Source organism: Solanum lycopersicum, chromosome 9 (assembly GCF_036512215.1).
Source record: "Solanum lycopersicum chromosome 9, SLM_r2.1".
Lineage (NCBI taxonomy): Eukaryota > Viridiplantae > Streptophyta > Magnoliopsida > Solanales > Solanaceae > Solanum > Solanum lycopersicum.
Window position 1 is genome coordinate 44,189,475 of NC_090808.1, and position 22,952 is coordinate 44,212,426.

General features: G+C 35.3%; 1 long non-coding RNA gene across 1 annotated transcript; it reads right to left on the bottom strand.

Moving 5' to 3' along the window:
* Nucleotides 1-19,975: 19,975 nt before the first annotated feature.
* LOC101258099 (uncharacterized) lies at nt 19,976-22,619 on the bottom strand. The gene is made up of 3 exons (XR_183100.5): nt 22,375-22,619; nt 22,113-22,181; nt 19,976-20,240 (listed from the first exon to the last, which is right to left on the bottom strand). It is a non-coding gene; the product is annotated as an uncharacterized lncRNA (long non-coding RNA).
* Nucleotides 22,620-22,952: the final 333 nt, after the last annotated feature.

Below are 22,952 nucleotides of genomic sequence, written 5' to 3' on the forward strand. Positions count from 1 at the left end.
CTTGCATTATGCATTCTAAAATCAAATTAAAAAATTTGCTTTTGAGTTGTATTCCTCAATAGGTACTTAGAAACTAGTTTGTGTTGATTAAACTGGCTAATCATCCCTACTTCACTAGATCAAAAGGGCATGTAGATTCATTTTCCAACCAAAGTTCAAACAAGGGAAAAATAGTAATGGGGGTCAACAACAAAGAAATCTATCTTGCTGACGTTGTGGTGTCTCAAACCACTATAGCAGATCAGAATAAACTGATTATGCAGTTAAAGTAGTATATCACTGAGATGAGAGTGGAGTTGAAAAGGAGATAGGATCTGCCTCCACCATGTTTTATTGTCAACGCAACTACTGAAGGGAGACCTTCTCTCTACTTCTCCTTTTCAAACATGGATCAAGGTCAAATTTCGCCAATTACTTCTTCTCAAAATATCTCAGTAATAGAATTGACTATGCAAAATCCTCAGTATGCCTTCGCCTCTTACCGAATCCCACCCCTTCCTCAAAACAACAACTCCCAAATAACTCCACCTCCTTAAAATGCCCATCACCAAACCGCCCCACAACCACAAAAATAGAATCAAAACCAAAATAGAAACGTATTCCACTCTCAAACTTCTCATCACCACCGAAACTAAAATACTAATCCCTAGACCTATCTCCAAAACTACCAAACTACCTAGAATGCCCAAAGTCTTTTCGTAGCTCTACTCCTACCCAGAAAAAGCAGCTTCAAAATTCCCGTACCAAATTAGCATGACGTGAATGGTTCTGAGCTCGACCATTATGAGGAGCATAAAAGGGAGTAGAAGGTTAAAAAAAGAGGCCAAAAAAATAGACAAAAAGGAGAAGATCCAAAATGCAATGAAGGAATTCAGTATATTACTAACGTTGCTGGTTCGAATTACAAGAATTATTCATTAATCCAAATATGGACCTCCCAGAAGGATTCAAGATTCCAAATTTTGATACTTCTGGATAAATGGGGAATCCCTTATCACAACAAAGAGCCTATTGTGACAAACTCGTGGGAGTTGGTAGGGATGAATTTGTACTAATGCAGCTTTTTAGCCGAAGTTTGAGCGGAGAAGCTTTGGAATGGTTTACATCTCGCGAGACCAGATAGTGGCCCAACTAAAATGCTTTGGCTAAGGACTTCATTGAACGGTTTTTCTAAAATATAGAGATCGTCCCCGATCGTTATTTCTTAAAAAAGATGAAATAAAAATCCAACTAAATCTACAGAGTGTTTTCGTACAAGTGGTGCAAGGAGGCAGCTAAAGTATGACCTTCTATGTCCGAAAAATAGATATTTAAAATGTTTGTGTTGCTGCAAAAGCTCGAATACTATGATAGTACAATATTGCTCATTTGACAAAAATTTGCTGAGATAACATAGGTTAGTGAGTCTATCAAAGATGGGTTGAAAACCGGGAAGATTGCTTGTGTTGCGGAATCGCCCGGATAATCGGGTTTGTTGAAGAAGAAAAGAGAAGACGTTTCTTCTCAATCTTACAAGGGGATGAATACCGCCAGAAGATCATCATCCTACCAAGGTCGTCCTCGAACTTTCCAGAATTCCTACCAGGCTTGCTACACACAAGTTGTTTATCTAAATACTCCTCCTCCCATCCAGTAAAATGCTACCTTCACATACCAAAATGCCCACATGCAAATAGCCAAAATCCATCTCCGTATGCCAAAATCCTCCCTCACTTTACAAAATTTCATCCCCCATTTACCAAAAAGTGGCTCCTAAATGTGCCAATGTGCAATCAAGCTACAGATTACCCCCCCCCCTCCCGGAGTATACCAAGCTCCACTGTACCAAAATACCCCCACAAACTACCAAGCTCCATCGCCAAATTACCAAACAAAACCTTATCAAAGAAACCAAACTCCCTGTCCAAATACTCAAAATTATCAACAGATGCCTCCTTCCCAATAATGCAATTATGATCCCCCTCGAACCATATTCGAGAAGAAGCCCCCCCCCCCCCCCATAAAAATTACCGCGCTCACTGAAAGCCAAAAAAAGTTGTACAAGCGATTGGTTGTGGCTGGATACATTCACCCCGTGGGGCCCAAGCCGGCGGATACTATTTCCAAATTCTACAGACCCGATCAAAGGTGTGTATCACTCCAAAAGTTTTGGATATGATGTTGAGGACTATCTCAACCTCAAATTCAAGATTCAAGATTTAATCGATCAAGAAGTGGTTTCGTTTCAAACAGGCGAGCATAATGTTAACAACAATCCTTTACCAAATCATAGAGGCGTCAATAATAACATGATAGTAACATATGATGACTGGTGCACGACAAAGGCGATAATTTCAATAATTCAAGGAGAAAAAGGAATTCGTTATTGTGACACCTGCAAAGGTTGTTGCCTTGGTGACATTAGAAACTCCTGCTAGGCCGAAGTTTATGATTGGAATCAATGCCTCTCTGGGTATGACCTTATCTATGGAGGTGTTATACCCTTGAAGAGTTGTCTCTTGGAGGATAGATGAAGGATCAAGAGAAAGGAATGATAAGTGAGGGAGAAACATAAGATTTCTGGAGGAAGATGCATCGTAAGGACTATTTGATCGTCAAGCATCTAGAGAAATCCCAGGCTCAGATTTCTGTCTAGGCTTTGTTGATGATCTCCTAGCTTCATAGGCAGGCCTTGGTGAAGTCTCTTAATGATACGTATGTACTCGTGGGAAGAAGCAGTGATAATATAGCGCCAATGATCAACCAAGTTATCGGAGGGCATCAGATTAGCTTTTATGATGAAAATTTGCCCTTTCAAGGAAGGTTGCACAACAAGGAGTTGCATATCATTGTTATATGTCGTGAAAGGATCATAAATTGTGTCGTGGTGGATGATGGTTCTGGTCTCAACATTTGCCCACGGTCGACACTAAGGAAGTTTAGGTTAGACTTGTGGAAGCTGGAACAAAAAAAGTCAATGTAAGAGCCTTCGATGGGGTACAAAGAGACACACTGGGAGTAGTGAATTTGTTCATCGTAATAGGTCCGGCAGAGTACAATGCACAATTTCATGTCTTGGACATTGACACAATCTATAACCTTCTTATGGGAAGCACTTTCATCCATATGGATCGGGTTTTCCCTTCTACTCTTCACTAGATGTAAAGCTTTTTTTGAAGGACCATGAACTGGTTATTCACGGCAAAGGAGTAACACCGGAAGGCAAGCACCAATTAATGATGAAGTCTCGAAAGGAACCGATTTCTACACGATGGATTTGGTAAATGCCATCGACGAGTATTTTACCCCACAGCCTCCTATGCCTTTTGTGTACAAGATGATCGTCACCGTGAGGCTGCAGAATGTGTTCGAGCCAGGTTTCGGATTGGGAAGGAATTCCCAAGGAATTAATGAGCCTATTCAAGTTTCCGTCAAAGGAGCAAAACATGGTTTGGGGTAAGTCCCATAAAATGATAAGTTGAAGATAAAAAATAGAAGTGACAAAGCATTGGCTAGGCCAATCCCTCATCTATACCAATCACTTCCAGTGCGTGAGTACGTCGATCATGATGGTATCGGGGAAGGAATCTTCGACCTTTTTGAACAGATCGATGTTGTCATAGAGGACGATGTTGAGCTAGCTAGTATCTGCGAGGCTTAGTCTTGAGAGTAGCTGCAAAAATGTACTTCCACACCAATCCTTATTTCCCGAAAAGGACATTGTTTATGCATGTTTTGAAAATCGGTGGTAGTCTAGAAGAGACCCGAGACGCATAATTTTTCTTTTTCTTTAACTGCCGGAATTTTAAAATTTCCCTGATGATTTCTAAAAATGCAACATGGCCCTTTGCCATGGCCAAAGTCTCTTTCATTGAAAACTCATTTCTTTACTTATCTATCATACTTTACTTTCCTAACTTTGTCTGTTTATGATTGCAGTATAAATAAATTTAAATCGTCCAATGTCATGTCATGTCATTAGATGAATGAACAAAATGAGGCTGGTGATGATGAAGATGGACAATATGAAGAAGAAAATGAGGTACCGAAATATGTTGATGAAGAATTTTAGTAGTTCGAAAATTAGCATAAGCCAAATTTGGAAGAAACAAAAACTGTGAATATTGGATCCCAAGAGTGTGTCAGAGAGGTCAAAATTAGTGTCCACCTAAATGAAGATCAAAGAAAGGATCTGATTCATTTGCTTACTATCAATGTGATGTCTCACAATTTGCCGATTGATTCGGGTTCAGTCTAGTAAACAGAAAGCTCAGAACGACAATCCTGAACTAAATTTAATTATTAAAGAAAAGATCACCAAACAAATCGAGTCTCGATAAGTGGAAGTGAAGAAATACCAGACTTGGTTGGCCAATGTTGTTTTGGTTGCAAAGAAAGATGGGAAATCAAAATATGTTTCGGTTCCAAAAAATAATTTTTCTTTTCCAAACATTTACATTTTGATTAATAACTGTTCTTAGCATGAAATGCAGTCGTTTGTGGGTTGTTATGCAGGTTATCATCAGATCCTGGTGGACGAAGAAGATGCAGAAAAAATAGCTTTTATTACACCTTGGGGTGTAGATCATTATAGAGTGATGTCATTTGGTGTCAAATACTCTGCTGCTAATTATATGAGATATGACGACCATATTTCATGACATGATCCACAAGAAGATCAAGGTTTATGTAGATGACATCATAACCATGTCCCGCGAGAGTTCGGACAACTTGACGCATTTGAAGAAGTTCTTCAGCTGTCTACGTCGTTATAACTTGAAATAAAATCCCGCCAAATGTTCTTTTTGGGTCCCAGTCAGCAAGTTGTTTTGATTTATAGTCAGCATAAGGGTATTGAGCTCGACCCTTCTAATACCAAGGAAATTCAAAAGTTACCTCCTCCGATGACTAAGAAGGAAATGATGAGTTTCTTACGGAGGTTCAACTATATAAGTTGGTGCATAGATCAATCAATTGTGGTGTGTGAGCCTATCTTCAAGCTTTTGAAGAAAGATTCTTTGACAAAATGGACTGAAGAATGTCAGACTGCTTTCGGTGCCATCAAAAATTATTTGTCTAACCCAAAAGTTTTGGTGCCTCGTCGAGAAGGAAGCTCGTTGTTGTTGTATTTGTTTGTTTCAGATAACGCATTTGGATGTAGAGTTTGTCAACATGACGAGATAGGCAAGAAGGAACAAGTTATTTATTACATAACCAAGAAGTTCACTCTAAACGAGTCTCACAATACTCTTCTGGAGAGAACGTGTTGTGCTCTGACTTGGATCGCCCATAAATTGAGGCATTACCTGTCTTCTTATACTACATGTCTCATTTACAGAATGGACCCGCTGAAGTGTATCTTCCTGAAGGCGATGCCGACCGCAAAACTAGCTAAATGGCAGATGCGTTTGAGCAAATGTGACATTGTGTTTGTGATCTGGAAGGCGATAAAAGCACAGGTTTTGGCTGATCATCTTGCAGAAAATCTAGTCGATGAAGAGTATGAACCACTCAAGACCTCTTTCCCGATGAAGAAGTATCGTTTGTGGGTGAATATATTTCTGAAGCATATCTTGGCTAGAGGGTATTCTTTGATGGAGCAACAAATCTCTATGGAAGAGGTATTGGAGCAGTTTTAGTGTCTGACTCTGTTCAACACTATCACATGGCAGCTAAGCTCCAATTTAATTGCACAAACAACATGGCTGAATATGAAGCTTTTATCCTCGGTTTCAAAATGGCCATCGATATAAATGTCCACGATTTACTAGTTATTCGAGATTCATATTTTTTGATTCATCATGTTCATGGAGAAAAGGACGTGAAGAACCCGAAGAGCACGCCATATGTGCAGTATATACGGAAATTGTGCAAGAGGTTTTGTAAGATTAAGTTCAGACATACTCCCTCAATGTAGAATAAGTTTGTTGATGCTCTTATCTCCATCACCTTAATGATTAAACATCCAAATAACAGTTATATTGATCATCTCGATATAGAGAGAAAGGAACAGCCAGTTCCTTATTCCCATGTTGAAGCAGAATCAAATGGTTGACCATGGTATTTTCACATCAATAAATATTTCATTTCTAGAACCTATCTTGAGGATGAAACATTTAACCAGAAGAAGTCCATACGACGTATGACTCTCAACTTTTTTTCTAAGTGGAGAAATCCTTTCTAGGAGGAATCCAGATTTAGGTCTTCTCAGATTTATTGATGCTGCCAAAGCTGCGAAGCTTATTGAACAACTACAAAGTGGATTTTGCGGCACACACATGAATGGACTCACTTTGTCGAGGAAGATCCTTCGAGCAGGTTATTTTTTATGACTATAGAGCATGATTGTTACAAGTTTGTGCAGAAATGCCATAAATGTCAAGTGAATGGTGATTTGATCCGAGTGCTGCCTAACGAAACCATTGCTATGAGTTCTACCTGGCTGCTTGTAGCTTGGGGAATGGACGTCATTGGTACAGCCAGCCACTTCTAATGGACACAGATTTAATTTGGTTGTCGTTGACTACTTAACCAAGTGGGTGGAATCATCTTCTTCCATGTCGGTAACCAAAAAAGTTGTAGCTGATTTTGTTCGCAATAATCTCATATGTTTTTTTGGAGTACCAATAATAGTGCGAATCTCAATAGACACTTGATGAATGATATATGTGAGCAATTTAAGATTACTCACCAAAATTCAACGGGTTATCGTCCCTAGATGAATGGAGCTGTAGAAGCTGCCAATAAGAAAATCAAGAAGATTCTGTGGAAAATGATTGACAATTATCGAGGTTGGCATGAGATGTTGACATACTCTTTGTTTGGGTACCTAATGACTATCAGAACGTTGATTGGAGCTTCTCCATATTTGCAGGTGTATAGAATAGAAGCAGTCATACCTGCTGAAGTTTAAATACCATCTTTAAAAATAATCCAAGAAGTTGAGTTGAGTAATACTTAATGGATCAACAAGAGGATGGATCATTTAACCTTGATTGATGAGAAGAGAATGGTCGTTGACTGTCATTGTTAGCTATATCGACAAAGAATGTTTCACGCTTTCCACAAGAGAGTCAGAGCAACATATTTTGAAATTGGTCAATTAGTACTTAAGCATATTTTTCCTCATCAAGATGAGTACAAAGGAAAATTTGCACCGAATTGGCAAGGATTTTATATGGTTCATAAATTATTGTCTTGAGGTGATTTTGTTCTTTTGGAGATTGATGGAAACGCATGTCCAAAACCGATCAACTCAGACGCTGTCAAGATATATTATGTGTGAAGCTTCAGTTCGTATTTTTGTTATTTACTTTGTTTAAATTTTATCCCTTTTATAATGAACAACGTCTAACCTAAATTCTAAAAAATGAGATACGTAGGCGGCCTATGTGGGCCTCGGTAACCCATTTTTCCCTTCAATATTTCTTTGCATTTGAAGTACGTTCGACTTAAATTCATAAGAATTACATACGTAGGCGGCCTATGTCGGTTTCTTTGTAAAATTTTTATCTTATTTAATCTTTGCGAGAAACTACGTTTGACCTGATTCCTGCCTCAATGGGATACGTAGGCACCATAAGGGTTCGTCCATGTCTCCCATAAGATTTCTATTCTCTTTACAATAGAAACTAGGAAATTTTTTTTGAGCGGGACTCAAAAATTCTCAAGAAGAAGATTTTTCTCAACAAGTTAAGACTGAAGTTAGTTTGAAGTTTGCAATTGGGACAGAATTTTTATGAGGAACTCAAATATTCCTAGGTTTGTTCACCGACAGTTAAAGATAAGACAATACAATTAACTAGGACAGAAATTTTGAGGATGATCTCAAAATTTCAACATGGGTTTATCATTAACCTAAAGTGACTATGAATACTTTCAACGAATAATAATATAGAACTCCAAGCATCAACTCAAAGAAGTTTGCTAAGTTTGACGTGACATGATACTTCGCCGTAACCTTTTTTCAAAATACTACTTTTAGAATATTTATTTTCTTATAATTTATATTTTATATTTTATTTGTTTTGGCACAAAATATTTTATCTTATCTATCAAGAGTCGGGAGATCAGAAATCAATAGAAGATAGCAAGACAACGAGAAAACAACTGAAGAAATTGACACAGATCAATTCATTTTAAAATTAACGATTTCTCTATGAACATAGGAAATATTTTATATTGCTTATATCGGATACTTGGGAGTATGAACATTATTGTTTCATTCAAATTCTCAAAAACATGAAGTCTATAAAGAAGATACAACTATGTTCAACGATGAATCAAATAAAAATGTCAAAAAGACGTTTTACATCTTTTCGTTAAGGACGTCATCTACATCATATTATCATACATGATAGTATTACTATTCGCAGAAGGCACCCAGAAGATCACTATGTTGCTCGATTGAAGCACTATCTTCATTTGGTACCAAGGATGGTTGCAAGAGAAAATATCCATGCATCGTGGAGAATGATACATCGCGAGTTAATATTCATGCATCGCGAGGAAATGTTAATGCATCGCAAGTAAATATTCATGCAATGCGACTTGATATTAATGCATCGCGAGTAAATATTTGTTTATCGCGGGAATATATTCATACCCCTCAGAAAATCACACATCACGGGAAGATATTCATGCCCAAAAAGAAAGCATGCATCACGAGTTGAAAGTCATGTATCACAAAGATATTCAAGCAGTGCGGAAAATCATGCATCGCGAGTAAAAAGTCATGTTTCGCGAGAAGATATTCATACATCGCAGAAAGTCATGCATCGCGAGTTAATACTCATGCATCATTGAATATTACGCATTGAGTTAATATTCATGCATCACGGGAAGATATTCATGCATCTCGGAAAATCATGCATTGCTAGTTAATTTTCATACATTGCGGAAAATCATGCACGCAAAATAATATTCACGCATCACGAAAAGTCGTGTATCGCGAGAAGATATTCATGTCTCGCGTAATATCATGCATCACGAGAAGATATTCATGTCTCACTGAAAATCAAGCATCGCGAAAAAATATTCATGCATCATGAAGAGTTATGCATCGCGAGAAGATACTCATAACACGTATAAAATCGTGCACAACAAGAAGATATTCATGCATCGCATAAAACATGCATCACAGAAAATTCATGCATTACGGAGAAAAGTCATGCATTGCGGAGAAGAAGTCACGCATTGTAAGAGAAGTTCATGCAATGTGGAAAAGAAATCATGCACTTCAAAAGAAGGAAATCATGCATTCACGGAAAATATCTTCCCATCAACATGAACTGCACCTTTATTTTGACAAGAGTGAACGCCAGAGAAATATCAACACTGCATCAGTTTTTATTTATTTGTACATCAAATTAAGAGTACATTAAAGATTATAAAGTAAACATAAGACATACATTTTATTTGTTTTATGCCAAACCGATCGATTTAACGTCAAATATTGAAGGAGAGAAATTATAGTCAACACGGTGAAAGACACTATCTCCCGTTAGAATTGCATTTTTATGCTAATGATTTTATCTCAACCTTTGTCGTGAGCATCCAAAAGGATGAATTCTCAAAAAAAAATCAAAGGAGCGGATCACATCAAAAAGGACACAGCACAACGTGAAACTTTTTCTTAGCAGCGAACTAGGACATAATTCAAAAAAGAGTGTCAAACTCTTAGGACACGAGCACAAAAACAATTTCCACCACAATCAAACCATCGCCCCAATTAGAAGGCATGTTGTTTTTTCTTTAGATATCATGGTTTCCGTCTCGCATCCCGAAATTTTTGTATCAGCCTGAAGAGAGTTTCCAGTCTTAGTGGCAATGCACTACGAGCTTTGGGAATTATCTAAGTGTTTGTTCTTAATTATGGTTGAGAAGTGGACCGCATTCATGACTAAGATGTTACAAACCTTTTTTTTCATACTTGATCTATTTCTCATTATTCCCGAACCAAAGGCTATAAGCATAATAGATTTCCTTTTCAACCAATCGAGTCAAACTACAAACAGCCTGATTCTAGGTTTTAGGGATAAGTAGACGGGCTCAATATTGAAAACTTGGCTGTATTCTAACATTTACTCTTAAATATTATTATCGAGCACACCGGTCCCTTCATAATTCCATACCGCGATGAGTTTTGAATTCATTCAAAATTATGCGTTAAATCAAGCGTATCGAACTACAACTGTCCTGAATTCTCATATATCCTAAGATATGTAGGAAACTCGCTTCCGGGGTTTAAACATAATTTCTAAAGTCCGTACCAAGTTCTTTTGCTAATGATGAATACATGGTCGGTCAAATTGGCTTGATCAATATCATTTTCCTTGAATTTCTTGTATGAATCCAAGTAAAATGAGGGACAATTGTTGACACCCAATTTGACCCTCCCCGATAGGAAATTAGTCACGGGTTTTTAAAATATAAAACTAGTTTGAAATAATTGAGTGTTTGAAATTCTAAATGTTTTTCAAGTCGTTTTAAAGTAACTTTAACCGAATTTCATAACTTGTAGGCGATATAAAATTGTATATGCCTTTGTATATTAGTTCATTTTATGAAATATTCAAAATCGTCTCAAAAAAGATTTTAGTTTTGCTTAACGCCTTATCAAATTAGTTTTAGTAATTTGTAGTTTTGCATCCTTCACTTATAGTTAAATTTATTTGTTTGTCTTGTTATAGTTTAAGTAATATATTTGTTCTATATAATTTTTATATCGAATTAGTTTGTTTTATGAATATTCGAAAATAGTTTCAAGAGGATTTTGAACCTTACTGAATATTTTATTAAACCAATATTGTCCCAATAGTTAGTTTACATTTTGAGTCATTAATTATAATTAAGATAACTATTTTATCTTATTAAAATTAAGAAGCTCGTCGATTATTTCAAGTCGATTTATTTCATATAAGTTTTAACCAAATTTACAAACCAACTCGATTTGGTCAATTTCTTGAAATTCGTTTGGGCCTAAATTTACAATTTATTTGACCCAAACCTCCATGGTGATATTGATTTTTATTACCAGCAGCCCATTTTCATAGGGGTGGGCATAAACACCGGAAAACCAAAACACTGAACCGAACCGAAATTTTTCAGTTCCGGTTTTTCAGTTTTCGGTTCGGTATTCGGTTTATTTTTTTATATTTTCGGTATTTCGGTTCGGTTTTCGGTACGTATTACTTTGGAATTCGGTATTTCAGTTTAAACCGAAATATTATATTTTAATTTATAAATTATATTATATTTAACAATTATTAATATTAAATAAATTTTTTAAAAAAAATAAAAAACCCTAAATCCCTAATACCCTATCCTCTTCGCTCTTCAGCACAACTTCTTCAACTTCATCCTCTCTCTTCAACTTCATCCTCTTCCTCTCTCTTCAACTTCACCCTCTCCTCTTCACTCTTCAGCACAACTTCTGCCTTCTTTTCTCCTCTTCCTCTTTTACTCCAGCCGGCGTCCACCACCACCAGTAGCAGCGCCGCCAGCCGCTGTCCTCGAGCAGCAGCCAGCAGCAGCAGCAGCCACCCGCGAGCCGCGACAGCAGGTAGCAGCAGCCAGCCACCAGCCAACCCAGGTGCAGGTATGTAAATCGTAATTTCAGTTTTTTTGATTTTTTTCATCTGAATTTGTTTTTATTACTAGTTGATAGTTATTGGGAATTTGTTATGATTTTTTTATATATATAGATGGCTGAACAAATAGAATTAAATATGGGTGTAGCTGATCAAAGTCAAATAAGTATGGCTGATTCTACGGATAATACACCTACTAATAGCAATGATTTGTCGATTGGTACAGAAATAACAAAAAAAAGAAAAGAAATGGATCCTAGGTCTCTTGCTTGGCAACACTTTGAAAAGGTTTTTGAAAATGGTGTATTAGTTAAAGCAAAGTGCTTACATTGTAAACAATATTATGCTGCCAATACAACAAGAAATGGAACAAGTGGACTAAAACAACATTTGACTTATCGGTGTAAAGTGTATAAACCTCCGACTATTGCACCCGGTATTCAAAAATTATTAAATATTCAAAATAACAATTTAGAGACTTGGAAATTTGAGCAAGAGGTATGTAGGAGAGCTTTAGTTGAGATGATTATTTTGGATGAACTACCTTTTAGTTTTGTTGAAAAAGAAGGCTTTAAGAAGTTTATGAGTAAAGTCCAGCCTTTGTTTCATATTCCTTCTCGTAGAACCACAACAAGGGATTGTTATGAAGTTTATGGTGAATTGAGAATAAATTTGAAACAATTTTTAAGAGAAATACAACCAAGAATTTGTCTCACAACAGACACATGGACTTCAGTGCAAAGAATCAATTATATGTGTTTGACTGCTCACTTTATTGATAGGGATTGGGTGCTTCATAAAAGAATATTGAATTTTTGTCCTATCACTAGTCATAAAGGTGAGCATTTGGCTGAGTCTATTAGTAATTGTTTACTTGATTGGAAGTTGGATAACGTTTTTACTGTTACGGTTGATAATGCTTCTTCAAATGATGTGGCTGTTTTAGAGTTGTCCAAAAAATTAGATATGTGGGGAACTAATTTGACGGAAGGTAAGCATCTTCATGTGAGATGTATGGCTCACATACTTAATCTAATTGTGCAAAATGGTTTGAAAGAAATTGGTCCTTCTATCAAAAAGGTGAGACAAATGGTGAAATATGTTAGATCATCTTCTTCAAGGGCAAGAAATTTCTTGAAATGTGTTGAAATGCAAAAGATAGAATGTGATAAGATGTTGTCTTTAGATGTGCCTACTAGGTGGAATTCCACCTATTTGATGTTAGACACAGCAGAAAAGTTTGAGAAGGCTTTTGAGAGGTTTGATCTTTATGATGGTAATTTTCATTCTTTTCTTGCTACTAATGTTTGTGAAGATGGAAGTATCGCAGGGTCAATTCAATATGAAGATTGGGCTAATGTGAGGAATGTCACAAAGTTTCTTGAAAAATTTTATGAACTCACTTTGAAAGTTTCAGGTTCACGGTATGTTACTTGTAATGTTCATTTTGAAGATATATGTGAACTTGATGCTTATTTGAAATTATGTGTAGCAAGTGATGACCTTGATTTGAGTAAAATGGCTTTGGGAATGAAAGAAAAATTCAAGAAATATTGGGGGACTCCTGAAAAAATGAACAAAATGATTTTTATTGCTTCTATTTTGGATCCTCGCAATAAATTTGTCTATGTTAGTTTTGCTCTTGAAGAATTACTTGGGGAAGAAACGGGAAATGTAGTGAATACGAAAGTAGAGGCTTACTTGAGGGATTTGTTTGCGATATATGTAAGTAAGTATGGAAAAGGTTCCAAAAGTCAACCATCTTCATCTGACTCATCTGATTCTTCTGGTAGTGGTATTTCTCAAAATATGTCCAAAAATTCTTTGAGAACTAAGTTGCACATGAAGAAACAAAAGAATGATTCTGGAAGTTTAGGTGTGAAATCTGAGTTGGATAAATATCTTCTTGAAGACCAAGAACCTGAATCTGAAGATTTTGATATTTTGAGTTGGTGGAAAGTTAATTCTCCTAGATTTCCAGTACTTTCACAGTTGGCTCGAGATGTATTGGCTATTTCTATGTCGAGTGTGGCATCAGAATGTGCATTTAGCACCGGTGGTCGAATTCTAGATCCCTTTAGAAGTTCATTGACTCCCAAATGTGTGCAATGTCTTATTTGTGTCCAAGATTGGCTTAAACAAGAAACCAAGCCTATTTGTGTTGAAGAAAGTTTGGAGTTTCTTGAAAAAATTGAACTTGGTAAGACTTTTTATTTTTTATTTATTTATGGAAAAAATAAAATACTTATTGTGTTGTATCTTGTATGACATGTTTCTTTTTATTAATTGTAGAGATGGCAAATAGTGGAAGAAGCTCTTCCATTGTTGATCTATGATTGACTTGCAAGCGGTGAGTTTAATACATCATTTATTTAATCATATCATTTTTTAATCTTAAAAGTAGTATTCTAAGTTTCTAATATTTGATTTTATCTTAAAAGGTCCAAGGGTCAAGACAATGAAGAAATAATTTTGTTGGCACGTGACACTTGAAAGTTGAAAGCGATCTCATGGAAGAAAGTCAAGAAACTCATTATTGTTGTTTGTTATTGTTGAAAGTAATCTCATGGAAGAAGACAAGAAGTTCAAAATACATTGTTTGTTGCTTATTATTGTTTATTATGAGTTAATGAAAGACTTTATTGTTACTTGTTAGATTCTTATTATGTTGTATTTATGAAGACATTAAGTTATTAACTACAAATCTACAATGCAACTTTTGTTTTAGTGTCATTGTGAATTTAAAATTTGCGGTGTTAATGCCTAATGACATATTGAAGATTTGAATCATTGATAATTGATATATTGAAATTGGATAGTAAATTAGTAATGCACTTCTTTGATTTATTGTCTATTTTTACTTTTTAGCCCATTAAGTTGAAAAATCAAACAAAAAATTGTAAAGTTTAAAATTTTAAAAAGCCCACTAAACAGGCCCATTAAAAACCCGAAATAAAAAACCGAATTAATAAAAACCGAACCGAATTAACAAAAACCGAACCGAACCAAAATATTTCGATTCGGTATTCGATACGTAATTTTAAAAAACCGAAAACCGAAAAAACCGGAAAAAAAAACGAACCGAACCGAAATACCGAATGCCCACCCCTACATTTTCAGCTCACCCCTTGCTCAAATTTCTGAAAAATAAACACATTCATAATTCCAGCATTCTCTAGTGAGACCAACCCTTTATTTCGAAAACCCGACCCAAATCCTTTTATCCCCATCACCGAAGTAACGAAGAAACCCAGTAGTCAAAGCAAAGGGATGCCAGCGCGTGAGCAACCATCCAAACGGCGAGTTCAATGCCCTCCCTTTCGTTTTTTTCCTTGTTTGCCTTAGTCGTTTCTTCGTACCGTCGTAGCTGGTAAGAAAAGCCACGTCCAGTGTCTTTGGCGCTCGTGGATAGTCACGACGTTGGGCACAAGGATGATTAGGATGATCCCATCCTTTCACATCGCTTCCGAACTCGAATTCTGCAGCATTTTGGCTGAGTTCTCGTACAGAGGAGCAGGTTGTCCTTCAGAAATTTTGGAACCTTTTGAATTAAAGTGATTGTCCATTTTTTCCGTAATCTTTTTCAGAAAATTCTCCTGCATTCCCCTAATTCGGAACCCTAGTTTTCACCCTATAAATACCCCTCTTCTTCATTTGTTTCGGGGTTGGACAATTTTGGAAGAGAAAAAGAATCAGTAAAGAAGGAAAAACATTGATTTCCGTTCAAATATTGTAGGCGAGAGATTTCATTTAAGATTGTAGCTATATTTTACGAGTAAAATATACTAACAGTTAATCGAGTGATTGTTTGCCAAGTTTATTTGTGATTCGAGATTTCGGTTAGTCTTCTTCGATGTTCCTTGTTGTTGTTGCTGGTGTGGTCAAATTGTTTTCCTCTTGTTCGCTTTGTCTAGTTCGCTGCACTGGAAGAGGTTAGAATCTCGCCTTATTTCGTTTATAGCGTCCCCCTTCTCTACTTTTGTGTATTCATTTTTACTTCTCGAGCAGCATTGTTTTTTTTTTATGTTTTGGTGTCATTTTTCGAAATCATATGATGTTTCTTTCTAAACTCCGCTTATTTATTCGTTAATCATTTTGTTTCTCGTTTAGTCTATGTTAGTTGGGATAATCTCATTCTTTTATCGTTCATTTTCTTTGTTCAGAAATGCATATTTCGGTGATATCCGTTTATGTTTTTTCTATGTTCGTTTAGCCTATATCTCAATTGTTGGGCTTTTGAGTTTCCGAGTTACTCTCAGGCTTCTGTATGTTTTGATTTTAGATTCAAATCACAATCGTTTCTATATAATTTGGTATAAAATTTCCGCTTTACATGAAATATTATTGCTTTAAATGATTTTTTTAAACTCATGATTTTTAAGATAGCCTAGCTTTTTTCAAACTTATAGTAGCTTGACTACAATATAAAATTCCAATTTCTTAGATTATGATTTGGTGTTGGATATCTGGACCCACTCTAATATGCTCACTATATTCAAATTTTATGTTTAAACTATCTAATTGAGTTCATAATGTTATTACACGTTGGAATGAATTGGAATACAAATTGATCCTTCTTTCTAGTTTTTATACTACTTGCTACAAGTAGTCACAAGTTGGATAATGTTAGCTATCTTATTGGCATAATTTCTAGATCTATTATGCCTTGTATCTGGTTTACTCATTGTGTTTCGAATATGCATTAGTGAGATGTAATTCAAGATTGTATGTTGTTATTTACCCCAAGACGTCTGTCTCAATTAATTTGATAAGGGGTTAAAGGACCATGCTTTTATTTCCAGTTGTTCCTTTTTTTATTTGTCTTTCTCTCTTCTGAAATACAATCTTCATTGTTTTTTTGTGATAGCATAGTTTTATTGTCAGTATTTGGCTTATTTGTTTTGACCATTCAAGGGTAATAGCCAGGTTCCCAAAGAGCCAGTAAGTACTCTTTGTTATATTCCTCTATTCAATTAATAAGTAGGAAAAAGTTCAAGATATTGGGCCAAGAAAACCAAGTTTAATTTCTAATATTGTATTTTGTCTTTTTTTCGTGGGGCTTAAGCCCTTGTCGTCCTTTCATTTATTAATTATTGTATGATTAGTTTAGGATAGGTACAAGTAGAATGGGCCAAAAGCCCAAAACAAATGAGTCCAAATACAGGTCGAGGCAGACCGAATTCCGATTCGGACTCAACTCTCTCTCCCTCTCTCTCCCTTATTTTATTTCTTATTTACTTGTTAACTAATTGTCTTTAGTCTTTGTTGTTAGTCTAAATGTTAAAAGTACAAATCCTCGCAAGGAATTATTTCGTGTTAACAATTTAATCAAATCAATCAAGTCTAAATGGATTTAAAATATAATAAAATTTCGCAAGAAGAAAAACTCAATTAGATAAATAAAATCAACGCTTAATTTTCAAAACAAACTCCAAATAATTTTCAGCTCAAAATTTAAGTTAGATTATTTTAGCCAAACAAGTTAGTCGCCTGAAAATTGTATTAACGGATATTTTAGGTGCCTTAAACACCTTTCTAAAATATAAATTAGACCCCGAACCCCTTTAAAAGTTTTCTAATGGATTTTCTGTTTAAGTCTTTTTGAAAACTATATTTTTTTCTTAATTTTTCTTAAAATATTAAGTGGCGACTCAAAACGTCAAAAACTTATAAAATATATTCTCCGGAAATAAAACATGAACAATAATCCATAAATGAGTAGAAATATCAAACTCATGATTGTTTAATGATAGTGGTTTCAACTCGAACAAACAAATACTAACTGAAACCTCATCAATTGATACATGGATATATTTTGGCCTAGGATACACTTTTACATATATTTTTCCAAAATATCAAGAGTATGTCCGTTGGACTCTTTTAAACATCTATATAGATTCTCCCAAACTGTCAAGTGTTAATATATGATACGTGCTTTTAATGAGAAGAAATTAGACTTTTGGCGACCAAATTTTATTTTTGGCGACAAGTTTTCGGTATTGATATCATGAAATTAGATCTTTCGGCCTTTATTTTCAAAATGTGATTTCTCCCTTATCCAAGCTCAGATTTGAGTTATTTGAAGTCATATGTGATTTCTTGGAGCATGGCTACTTGTATGTGTTAGAAGAAGCCATTGAAGAAACTTTGTTCGAGGTGAATTAGAGCTCAAAGTCGATTCCTTGACTTGGTTTTCTTTTTATTTTTTCATATTGTTTTTGTGGATGTCATTGAGCCTTGAATTGTGTTGAATTTTTGAACAAAAGTTTAAGGATTAATTTCCTTATGATTGAGTCAGTTTTGGGACTTTTAATGTGGGTCTCACATTTCCGTTTTAACTCAATTTTTGGCCCATTTCAAATTATTGCAACTTTAATGTAAAAATATTTTGTACTCTACTATGTTTTTATTGATATTTGGTAGGTTTTGACTTTAGAATCGTTGTTATGGGTCCTCGTGACATATTAGTTGAATTGGTATATTTGTTGTTGGTGGTTAGGTTGTTGGCTTGGGATCCAAATACGTTCTTGACTCGGCTTCTTACCCCGTGTTTCCTGTTTTTTTTCTTTATTTTCTGTCTTTTTAGTATCTCCTATTTAGTTACTTGTGGTATCTTGTCCGTCTTACTTTTGGTGTTATCTTTTTCGCTCAATAGGTTATTGCCTATTGAGTACCTTTAGTTGTGACCTTACATATTGCACTTGATTTATGGTCGTTGATTTGGAGTCGTAGGGAGTAGCTTCGGGTTTTAGATATTAGCGTGAGGTCTTATGTCTAGGGCTACATGTTTCTTTCATTTTTTGGAAGCTTAGACTTTGAATAGTATTCAAAGACATCTTATACTTGTCTTCTAATTGTACTTATGCTCATATTTTGAATTAGATGCTCAACTAATAACTGAATTAGTTGTTTGCCTCCTCTTGTCAGTCCATTGCTTATGGATGCATGTTAAGGGCTAGGCTTACCTACTGGTTGGGTGTAGTAGATGCCATCAAGATCAAGCAAATCAGATTGTGACAAAGAGATCCTAATATTCTTAAATTTAATATTACTAATAAAGTTTTAACATTTTTAAAAACATTCTAACGGGTTAGTATAATGATTTCCAGGTGTTACCTAGTGAAGCTAAGACATTATTAAGAATGGACAAAAGAAAAATTCCTAATCTAAGGAAAAAACAGCTAAAGAATGTAAACTTTGGACATAAAGGATGATATAATAGTAGGATATCTAGATATAGTGGTGCATAAATCTCAAGATAATACAATCATCCTCGAATCTAGTTTCATTGTAATCACATCACTAGTCCTTATGGCATTACAATTATGAGAAACTTCAATTATTTAGAAGTCTATGCTTCACTTCTTAGTTTCTAGCTCCTTCATGAATTTCACATATCCCGGCATCTCCAATAACGCTTCCACTAAGGAAGGTTTATAGAAAGTGTCTAACATATATAGGAATTTATTGAAATTTTCATCTTCATTTGTCTTTTTGAGACATTGAGGGAATGGGAGATTTATTGTGGGAAGAGGTTGTACTTATTTTGGACATGATGTAGCCCTTTATTTAGCTTTTTTCATCTCTTTTCTGGGGATTTTCTCTGGACTCTCTTCCTCCTCTTTGAGCATATAATTTTCTAGTGCTTCAACGAACCTCTTCCTCGAAAATGTTTTTTCCCCTTCATAAGAATTTATCCCATCATAAACATTCCCATTATCGACTTTTACGTTTCCACTTAGAGTCACAACTTCCATATATTTGGGATTATCAGCCCTTGAACTTGTTGCACACTCATCTTCACTCCTTTTAAATGGTTTGGATTCTAATTGTGCAGAAAGTTAACTCATTTGACCTTCTAGTTGGTTGATCACATCCACATGAGAATTGACCTTATTTTTCAATATTGAAAATATCAGACTTAATCTCATTAAGCATGTCATCACATCTTTCAAACTTTTCTATGATACGCGACATCAATTCATCCAGTCGTATGTTACTGAACTACCCATAGATTGTTGGTTATAGCATTACTGTGTGTGTTACTCTTCACGACTATTTTCTCTTTTCCAAGGGTCATTTTGTTCTGTTATATCATATCTTCTATTCTTTATTATGTGACTTCCAACCTTGATTCACACCCGACTTTAAATAGCTCGGGTGAGAACCCTCCTCAAGTCTAAACACTTTATTTACATATATATGTTCAACAACACTTTCTAGAACTTGTTTCTCAAGAACTCCATTCGGGACATCATATTTCTAATATTCACATCGTCACACCCCAAGACTACACCCTGGACATGGACAACACCTAGTGACCATTGATGGACTTGAGCGAACCCTTGGTCTATGTTACTTAAATCATGGAAGACTAAAACATAGGATATAACTGAAGAGAAAAATTTGAAACAGTACGTATACAAAATGGTAACTTCAAGTCTTTACAAATGAAATGAAAGACCAATGAAAACTTACATTGTCTTTGTATGGAGACTCTAAAGTAAAGATGAATTAGGGACATGACCCCTTATCATCTTAATCGCTAAAAACTGAAGCACACAATTAAATGATAAGGATGTCCATCGAAATGAAGGGAGGATCGCCAACTGACTCTCAGCTGCTCACTGGATCAGCCATACGCCAAATGATAATCGTAGTTACCTACGTCTGCATCATAATATGATGCAGTCCAACTAATATTAGTACATTGAATGTACGAGTATGCGAATTGAAATGCTAATACCACTTAAGATTGAAAAGGAGTAAGACTGAACACATACCTTGACTTTGATCAATTCATGACTAACAAACTCATTTCAACATAATGCAATTTAAAAGTAAGTTCAATGTAAAGAAAACTATCTAGAACCATGTTGTAACTCTAAATGTATATAGGAATACAACTTAGTCTAAGATGTATATAAAATACAAATTAGTTGATGTAATCATTGGAAGATGTTAATGTATCTTGGAAGGACTTGAAAAGACTAAACAACAAAAAACTGGGCGAATATGTTGATTTGGAAGTACTGGTGGGCGTTGCGCCAACATCAATAGGTTGAGGCTTGATTATGGCGCTCTGGTGGCGTGTCGCGCCGGCCCCAGTTGACTGAGGCCAAATTCTGGTGCACTACATGTGTGATGCGCCAAGCTTGCCTAGGTGCATCTAATAGATTTTTGAACTCGTTTTTAAATCCCAAAACGCCTAAACCTCCATAGTTCTATCTCCAAACCCTTAGGATCATCAATACTATCATAACCCAATAGATATAACTCAAAAACTACATTGAAAACTACTAAACAACATCAATGGGTATTCAATCAACTCAACCAAAAGGAATTCTACAACATTTATAAAGAACTTACTTCAAATCATATGAACAACTCTAAAACTACAAAGCTGAACCAAGATTGATCTGTGGATGAATTAATCCATCACGAAATATCTCACTTACCTTAATAGGGATCACCCACGACGAATTCCACTAGAATCTATTGGCGTTCTTGGCGAAATCTTGATCTTTCTCCCTCTTCTTCTTCTCTTCTATTTTCTCCCAAGACCTAAGCATGAAAATACTTTGTCTAATCTGACCAAAACTTGTGTTTACCCCAATGAAACCCTTAAAACGATTTAGGAAATGAGTGGGTAAAATGACTCTTTTACCCATACTAAAATCTGGAATTAAACTCTTCTTTCTTCAACATCCCAACTTTCGAAAAGTGTATCTCCCTCATACGATATCGAAATTGTGCAAACTCGGCGCCGTTAAAAAGATATTTCCAAGGAATTTCAAACCATAACAAGAAATACCTCTAACTCATCCTAAGCTAGAAGTTATGGATGTTTAAAAATGACCAAAACTCACTTTTTAAAATTAGGAAATTTTCCAAATTTTCCCTTTTCTTTCCAAAAGTGATAAATTTTTTATTCTTAGCTCATTCCTAGCTATTTTGAATTACGAGATGTTACACTCATTCCGCTCTATCTACTTGTTGAGATGCTCTTTTTCCATCCTAAAATTTAAGGGAGACATTTGGTCCTCTCGAGTATACCACGCCCAATTCATCTTTGTTATTTCATCAAGAGAAGACCAGGCTACCTGAAATAGTTGTAACATTTTCCCTTCTCGGTCCAGCTGGTCGGCTACTCCTTTGTTCACTTAGTCTAAACTACGGTAATAATATTGAAGTATCATATTACCCGGAAGCCCATGAGTAGAACACAGTAGTAGCATCTTTTGAAATCTAAGCCATGTTTTAATATTACTATAAATTTTTAATATTTTTGCAAGATTTTCTTATGGGATGGTATAACTATTTCCAGGTGTTACCTACTGTAGCTAAGACCTTATTGAACATGGACAAAAGACAAATTCTTAATCTAAGAATTAAACAACGATATAATCGAAACGTTGCACACAGTGGATGATATTATAGAAGGATAGATGGACATAGTTGTACATAAAGTTCAAGATATTACAATCAAATGCAGAAGTTTAATGGATATCACTGAGAAGGTTACCAGTAATCAAATATTACCTGAGGAAGACAAAAGTATTGTTTTTTGAAGGCCTTAGATAGTGGTATTATATCCTTGATGAGCTCAACCTGTCAAAATTTATAGATGAAACATACGAGGGTCTGAATTAGGTAAATTGCTATCTCAGATATTCAGTAATGCAATCAAAGGTAGGGAGACCGACTTGAAGTCTCGACTAAAATAAATTGAGTTTGAGAAGTCTTTGATTATGATGATTTTATGATGTTAGTGAGAATAATTAACATTCGATATGAAATATACCAAAATTGTGATGTACAAATTGAGGCGTTTCATGTTGTTGGTGAAGGTTCCCAAAGTTGGAGCACAAAATGCTGATGCAAAATATCATCCCCTTTCCTAGTCTAGGGTTTGAGCTGTAGAAGATGACCCGGTCCCCTTTTCCCTTTCGTAAGTTGTCTCTTTTTTTTCTTCCTAATTTAGAGTAGGGTAGATTTCAGTTCTTGGACGGAGTTCCTTTTTGGGCCTGGTCTTGGTTGTTTGGTCCTACTTCAATTTAAAGGCTTGCCCATCTATTTATTTTTGAGCAACTTTCCCATATAACAAATAAAAGATTTATATTTCTATGATATAACAAAGTTACTTGTGCTGCATAGCAAACATAAATATGATAATTTTCTATACATATACAAAAAATCAATTCTATAATTCTCTATACATATACAATGAAACCAATTGTATAATTCGTTATACATATATAAAAAAAAGGAGTTGTATACAAATCAATTGTATAATTTGTGTATATATAAAACGAGAAAGAAAGAAACATAAAGGAATATTGGGAAAGGAAATATTTATATTGTATAATTATAAGTGTATAG